This window comes from Triticum aestivum, chromosome 2B (assembly GCF_018294505.1).
Source record: "Triticum aestivum cultivar Chinese Spring chromosome 2B, IWGSC CS RefSeq v2.1, whole genome shotgun sequence".
Lineage (NCBI taxonomy): Eukaryota > Viridiplantae > Streptophyta > Magnoliopsida > Poales > Poaceae > Triticum > Triticum aestivum.
In genome coordinates, this window is record NC_057798.1 from 291,406,385 (window position 1) to 291,414,571 (window position 8,187).

General features: G+C 44.3%; 1 long non-coding RNA gene across 1 annotated transcript; it reads right to left on the reverse strand.

Moving 5' to 3' along the window:
- Positions 1-3,331: 3,331 nt before the first annotated feature.
- Positions 3,332-4,397, reverse strand: LOC123041203 (uncharacterized). The gene is made up of 3 exons (XR_006418415.1): positions 4,211-4,397; positions 3,736-3,898; positions 3,332-3,416 (listed from the first exon to the last, which is right to left on the reverse strand). It is a non-coding gene; the product is annotated as an uncharacterized lncRNA (long non-coding RNA).
- Between the last annotated feature and the right edge of the window lie 3,790 nt (positions 4,398-8,187).

The following is an 8,187-nucleotide window of genomic DNA, read 5'->3' on the forward strand; positions in this document are numbered from 1 at the left end:
CGAGCTTGCATCGTTTCTGTACCTTACATTCCCTATTGGCTAGTGCTGAGGGACTTTAATTCTGGACCCTTTTTCTAAGCTTACTGTTCTAATTCCGTTACCTTATTCTCCCATCAGTCTTATGATTTAGACTAAATTTCAGCCATGATTTAGACTTTCTTTTGGCAATAAATAAGTTCACTATCTCAGTACAATAAGTTGATAATCTCAGTACAACTATTATCGAATTAATAAAACTTGTCGGCGATTTGCTCCCATGCCATGGAGATTTGAGCCTTGAGCGTGTTGATGCAAAATGGTGATTTTCTCCCGTGCCATAAAGAATAAAAAGGTAGACCAAAACATGGAATTTGTACACATAGCAGCAGCTGCAAAGTCCAATTTTTTTGACTATGATGATTTGATTGCTACTTTTGAAAAGAAAGTGTACATGACAGTTAAATATTTGTACAAGAAAGGAAAAAATGGTTTGAATTAAAAATATTGATCAGTACAAATAAAAAACAATAATCAGTTCGATAGTGCGCTCTCCTGCCTATTTTGGTTGATGTGCATGAATGGAGAAAAAATGATGGGAATGCATAATTATGACTAGCATATAAGTTCAAAAAATAAAAAGCAGTCGGTTCGTCTATGAAATTTGAGAAAGTTTGTCTATTGACCCAAGGAAAATATGCTCAAAGAAAAAAAACACAACACATGCGTAGTCTAGCGCGCCGCCGCCTACCCCCTGCCTCCGGGCGCCGTTGGTCTATAAGTTCAACATGTATAACCCTATAATTTCATACAAAATAGAAAACAAGATAAACAAAAATAATGAAACACAAAAACCCCATGGAATTCATAGGGAAAAGATAACAAGTTCTAAGAAAATAAATGTAGAAGTTCATATTTCAAACCAAATGAAGTATTTCGGAAGTAAAAATGAAGTATTTCAAAGTACAGAAATCTTTTTAGGTTTGTTTGGGAACTTCTAATGTTACTGAACATGAACTTGCTAGGTTCTTTTTACATGAATTTGTACATTGACCCCATCCGACAAACCGTTTGATATGCACTTTTATGCCGTATTTGATCTACCATATTTCTCTAGTTCTTCTTGTACATCCGCCGCCAGCCCGGCGCCCCCGTGCGATCCATCAACCGCGGTCGATAACCTCCGCCTTGCTTCCATCGCCGGTTGTCGTCCCTCCATCCCTCCTCCTCCCACAACCCTGATCTGGTTCCAGCGGCTGCCATGATGCAATGTTGCTGCTCCCTCCCTACAACATGGACACAAACTAGCTGATGGATGAAAAAATGATTATAGATAATTATTGCCATGATCTGTAGTTTCTATGAACTGATATTTGAGATTCTCTCCAGGCTCTGTAGCTTGTGTGAACGGATAGTGCAGACTCGATGAACTCTTTCCATCTCGACTCTTGAACTGATAGTGGATAGTAGAGAACAATGTAGTGTTCCTTGTCAACTACTGGTTTGGCCAAGTTGAACTTTTGATAGATCATCGGTTTGTTGTCAGTTCTAGTGAACTCAAGCATAAGGAGGGTTTGACATGTTATCGATGGATCACTATAACTTAACTTATCATCTTAGTTCTAGTGCGGCGCTAGTGAAGGTACAAATGTACTGAATGTTCACACCTTTAATATTTTCAGTTTGTGAAAAAACATCAATTTAGTATGAAAAAGGAACATAATAAGTCAACTTTGCAAGTGCATCAGTTCACCTTGAACAAAATACAAAAGTGCACCATCAAGTTTTCCATCAGTTCGCTTATTAAAAAATAGGAAATTGGTTGTGTAAAGAAAACATCAGTTAAGTTCAAAAAAAAAGTTTTCCATCAGTTTGCTTATTAAAAAAAGGAAATTTGTTGTGTAAAGAAAACCGGAGAACCAATGTTAGCTTAGAAGTTTAGTAGGTAACCCCACGCAAGTGCACTAGCTAGAAAATTTGGGGTTTCCTATATTTTATAGACTCCAATTTTTTTGAGTTTTCTATGTTTGCATTACTTAATATGTATGAAGTATTAAATTCCAGTGCGAAATTAGTTAAGTAGTACAATTGGTACTATAAAATACAGTGCAACAAACAATTGGTACTATAAGTTTTTAAAAAGAAGGAAATGGTAAAAATGTAAGTCCAATCAACTATATAAACCATAAAGGTACGATGGTGATGACACCGTCAGTAAGGATAAGGATGCGAAAGGAAATTAAAAACTAAAACTAAAAGAACATCGAGTGATTATTTTTTGAGAAGTACAAACTCTCTAGTACTATAAGTACCATAAATTAAAAATTGCATTAGTTCTAACTCAAGGGACAATAATTTGCAAAAACAATTGTAGTAGTAAAAGTTTGGAGGAAAAAAACAACTTAATAAAGGGGAAAAAACACAAATTCACAACTACAAAAGTTGTATGTTCAAACATGACGACTCAGATAAGTTTGGGGAAAAACTCAAACAAAAGAAAAACCCACGAAAATTCAAATGAAAAAAGTTTAAGTTGCAAAACGCGAGAAGTCCAAAACATTGTTGCAAAAAAAATTGAGTTTAAAAAAGGAACATAAAACATTTTCTTTTCGTAAAATATCATTCAGTTTAGTGATATAAACCATGCAAGTTCGAGGACTATGAAAACCGTAAACCATTGAAAAGTTATGAGGAATAACCGTACCAAAAAAAGAGTAAAGTCTAGTCTACAAAAACACGCTCAGTACAAAACTATACGGACATCAGTTCAAGTACTTTTCTCGGAACCATTCAAAATTACTCTATGAAAAATACCTCCTCTGTACAAACACACACAGAGATCAGTACGAGTGCCACCGCGAGCGCCGATGTCGTAGATCGTGCCCCGGCGCCCATCGTCGCGCCTACGGTGGGGCCTAGGTTGCCGGAAGGGAGGGGGCAGGTGGAGGGATCGGCCGCGAGCAGCTCGGTCGACGCTGCAGTGTCCAACAGAAAGGGAAGAGAGCGGGAGGGAGCTCCTATTTACTCTTTTAATAAAAACGATCAGTTCAACAAAATGACAGCATCAGTACAAACCGCTCAAATTCATCAGTTCAACAATAGTAACACGATGGCGTAATGAACTACTAAAAAGAATAATATCCCCCTTATAAAAATACAATCAGCCCCCCTATGATTTTACGATCATGTCCTTGCAACTGTGCCCCCTCATAAAAATATAGTCAGCCCCGTGTAAAAGTACAACCAGGTGATTAGCAAGCCCACCCTCTCATTTGTGCGCTCCTTATTGATCCGATGGCCCATAAGTTGAGTTTCCATATTTTTCAGTTTTTCACTGAATCAGCGTTTTCACATAATCCATGTCCCTCTGCTGGTTTCGAGTCACCCTTTAGAAGATGCATCGGCGCGGCCTCTCCAGGATCTCGCTGCACCTCCATCCCCTGCCATGCATCAACTTCCTCTTAGCCCTGCACAGGTAAGCAATATTGTACGCGGCATCTGCTTCATGTACTGATTGAACCTATATGGCGTCATAGTCTTATTGGCACAACATCCTCATAGCCCTCCACCTGATGGTAGAACAAGCACTACCAGAATCATGGTAACCCTCATAGTTGCCTCGACAGAGTGGAGGCCAGGAACAGGGGGTCCATGACATGTTGTCCTTGCCAAGGGTGAACTTCACACAAAATTGCATAACCAAAACATCGCTAGCTAGCGACAGGCACACAAGAAAGAGGTCGAGACAAGGAACTGTACCTTTTGTGAAGGAAGCTTGCTCAAACTCAGCCTTCTCGTTGTTAAATCTTTCACTCTATTATAGGCAATTCTCAGCTTCTTGTTTGAGCTTCCCAACTGATTTTGTCTTCTTGACAACCTCTTCCTGAATAAGAAAGCTAACACCTTGGTAAATTCGGACACTCTGTCTACAATATAGGATTAATCAAGTTCAGCTATATCCTGACAAACAATTTATCACACAATCATGGCTATATATGTACTTCTCTTCAGTATATTTTATATCTAATTATGGATGCAAGTATGGGCTATTGAGAGACGCAACAACCCATCTAGTTAAATGATATTTGCGTAAAGTGAATGAACTTCTAGTGAAATCTCATTGTTAAAGGAAATGGGTAGCACATCAGCCCACTTGCACCTAGACATACATTGACAAGTACTCAGAGAATATCACAGAACTATGAATAGCAGAGGTGAGAGCAAAGGGGCGTACACTCAAACATATATCTTTACAGAAAACTGCAGTTTCTCAACAAGATTTTTTAGTAACGGGGCATCCAACCGAACCACACCACCCTTTTTTCCTGCAAACATAAGTAAAATGAACCTCAAGAGCAAATCACTAGCGGACTGCATTTGCACTTCCATTTATCTTCAGAAAAAACACAAAATAGAGAACTGCAGCAGACGACAGCATGAACCTTGTTGTACTTGCAGGAGGCCGTTAGGGGGCTGCTGTCATCTTCTTGTCCCTGGAACTGCCGCGGCTTCCTTCTCCTTGGCCATGGGAAACTGCCGCCAGAGTCGCGGACTTCTTCTTCGTGTCTGGCGGCTGGAGAGACGGAGAATACCTACAGGGGACGGGTGTCAAATTTGGGCTTTTAAGCTGATGAACGGTCAGTGGCATTGGGTGGACTACAGCGTTGGGGTGAGGAACGGCCAGAACAGAGCTCCGCCGGCCACCCGGCCACGGGCTCGAAATTGGGAGGCTCCGGGGTCGCGCGCCCGGCCAGAACGGAGCTCCACCGGACACCCGGCCACGGGTTCAGAATCGGGAGGTTCCGGGGTCCCGCGCCTGGCCAGAATAGAGCTCCGCCGGCTACCCGGCCATGGGCTTGAAAGTAGGAATCGGACCGGCCGCTCCGCTCGCTCGGGAAAGGCGGAGAGGAGGAGGAGGAGGAGGAGGGGGGAGGGGGCGTACGAGCATGAAGTCGTTCGAGTAGCCGAGGATCTTGAGTGCGTCGACGTCATGGTGGACGATGTCGCCGCCGGTGTCAACCCTCGCGAGCGCCACCGCCGTCGCTCGCGCCCTGGCGCCCATGGTCGCGCCTAGGGTGGGGCCTGGGTTGCCAGGAATAAGGCGGGCGGGTGGAGGGATCGGCGGAAGCAGCTCGGTCGACGGCTGGAGTGGCCGGCGGAACAGGTAAAGCCCTTTTATATGGTAGTTTCTGTATTACCATGTCGTACTGATGAACATCTCTACATTCTGTGTCATCCATTACATTCTGCACTCCTATGTCCGAGTTTTGCCATCCTTGTCTAAACCGTTGTTTTGTTTTCCTAGGATGGTCAACACCCGAAGCATCCCTGTTGCCCAGGAGCAGGGTGAAGCCAGTGGGGCTGGGGATGGGAATCTGCCTCATCCACCTTCCTTGGCTGAGGTCATGTTGGAGGCTGAAAGGAACAAATGTGAGACCAACTGACTGCTGGAACACATTGAGCAGAACACTACACATCACCAGAGGAATGACTTGGTGTCTCTCAATAACTTTATCAAGTTGTACCCACCAACCTTCCATCATTCCATCGAGCCTCTCGATGCGGATGATTGGCGCCACGGCATCACCCATAAGATATGTTCTGCACACGTAGCCAAAGCTGACAAGGTCACTTACGCTGCTTATCACCTTGAGGGCCCCGCCAGCCTTTGGTGGGAAAACTATGACGCCTGCAGCCAGCTCGCCAGGATACCACTTGGGCTGACTTTAGTGAGGCTTTTCCTGACAACCACATCCCGGAAGGTCTTATAGATCGTAAGAGGGAGGAGTTTTGCAACTTCACCCAGGGCAGGCTAACCGTGGATGCCTATAGCAGAGAGTTTGGAAACCTAGCATGCTATGCTCCTAAAGAAGTGTCCACCGACGCCAAGAAGCAGGCAAGGTTCCGCAAGGGACTCAGCCCCGAGCTTCGCCGTGATCTCTGTCTGCACGAGTGCACCTCCTTCTAGAAGCTAGTGAACAAGGCTATCAGTGCTGAGACAGGCCACACTGACTATGAAGCTACACGCAAGCACTCTCGTGATACTGGTTCCTCGTCTAGTTCTAGCTCTCAGAAGCGTCGGGTGTGGGTGCAAAACACAGCTCTGCCACCTAGATTCACTCTGAGGCCATCCTATCAGGCACCTCGTCCAACCCAGCAGTATGCACTGCCTAAGACTTATGGTGGATCAGCTGCCAATGCTCCTCCATGCACCAACACTGTGACATGCTTCAAGTGCGGAGAGCCGGGTCACTACATGCGGTAGTGTCCCGAGAACAACAACCCCAATCAGTCCGGAAAGGCCATTGGCCGAGGCGAGCCAACAGGGAAGGTGTATTATACCAAGCCAGCCACCACTGCACGTGACCATGTGAACTATGTCTCAGCTGAGGAGGCTCAGGATGATCCCAACATCGTCCTTGGTACGCTCCTTGTTAACTGCCATCCGACATCTGTTCTTTTTCATACTGGGGCATCTCATTCATTTATATCTAAGAGCTATGCCCGTTTGCACAACACCACATTTTATGATATGCCCACTACCATGGAAATTTCTACTCCTGGCTCTAGGTGGCAAACTTCTAGAGTAAGCCATGGGAGTGAAATTCTTGTCGATAGACTTGTTTTCGTTGCATCTTTGATAGCTCTCAAATCCTTGGACATAAATATCATCTTAGGCATGGACTGAATGACAGCCCATCATGCTAAGATTGATTGTTACTCTAGGACTATTCAACTTACACATCCATCGGGCAAGGTAGTCAATGTCTTGACCCTAGTGTCTGAGCGTCAGCTCTACTCTCTTAATGCCAGTCCTCTGCCAGACCTCGAAGATATTCCGGTAGTCCAAGACTTCCCGGATGTCTTTCCAAAAGAGCGGCCAGGTGTTCACCTGACTGGGATGTCGAGATTGTGATAGATATTGTCCCAGGAACTGTCCCAATCTCTAGGAGACCCTATAAGATGGCACCCCTAGAACTAGCTGAACTCAAGAAACAACTCGACGAGTCCTTGAAAAAGGGTTTCATCCGTCCTGGCTCTTCTCCATGGGCTTGTCACATCCTCTTCGTCAAGAAGAAGGATGGTACAGATCGGATGGTTGTAGATTATCGACCCGTCAGCTTGGTCACCATAAAGAACAAGTATCCGCTCCCCAGGATCAATGACCTGTATGACCAGATCGCTGGATCCTCAATCTTTTCCAAGATGGATTTGAGGTTGGGCTACCATCAAATCAAAATCAAGAACAGGGACATTCTCAAAATAACCTTTCTTACTCGTTATGGCCAATACGAGTACATCGTCATGTCCTTCGGTTTAACCAATGCCCCAGCCACCTTCTCTCGGTTAATGAACTCAATCTTCATGGAGTACTTGGATAAGTTCGTCATGGTTTACCTCGATGATATACTCATCTACTCTAAGAATGAGGAAGAACATGCCCAGCATCTAACGCTGGTATTGACAAAACTTCGAGAGCATCGCCTTTATGCCAAATTTTATAAATGTGAATTATGTTTGCCAGAAGTGACCTACCTAGGCCATGTAATCTCTGGTAAGGGTATTGCTGTCAATCCCGAGCGAGTTCAGGCCGTTCTTAATTGGACTCCACCTGAATCGGTCAAGCAAGTTCGAAGTTTCCTTGGCTTAGCGAGCTACTGTCGCCGCTTTGTCGAGAACTTCTCCAAGGTTGCTAAACCTCTAACTGAACTCCTCAAGAAAGATAAAAAGTTCTAGTGGACCCCACAGTGCGAGTACAATTTTCAGGAACTGAAAAGACACCTGACATCTGCTCCCATACTGGTACCACCAGATTTCTCCAAGGACTTTGTTATCTACTATGACGCCTCGCGACAAGGACTTGGTTGCATACTCATGCAAGATCGTCATGTAATTGCCTATGCCTCACGGCAGTTGCATCCACATGAGGAAAACTATCCTACACATGATCCAGAGCTTGCAGCTGTAGTCCATGCACTCAAAACCTGGCGACATTACCTTCTTGGTAATCATTGTTAAATCTTCACCGATCACCAAAGTCTGAAATACATATTCACTCAACTGGATTTGAATCTCAGGCAAAGACGTTGGGTCGAGTTGATCACAGATTACGACTTAGGAATAACTTACACCCTGAGAAAGGCCAATGTCATGGCTGATGCACTAAGTCGTAAATCTTATTGTAACAACCTGATGTTACAACAAAGTCAA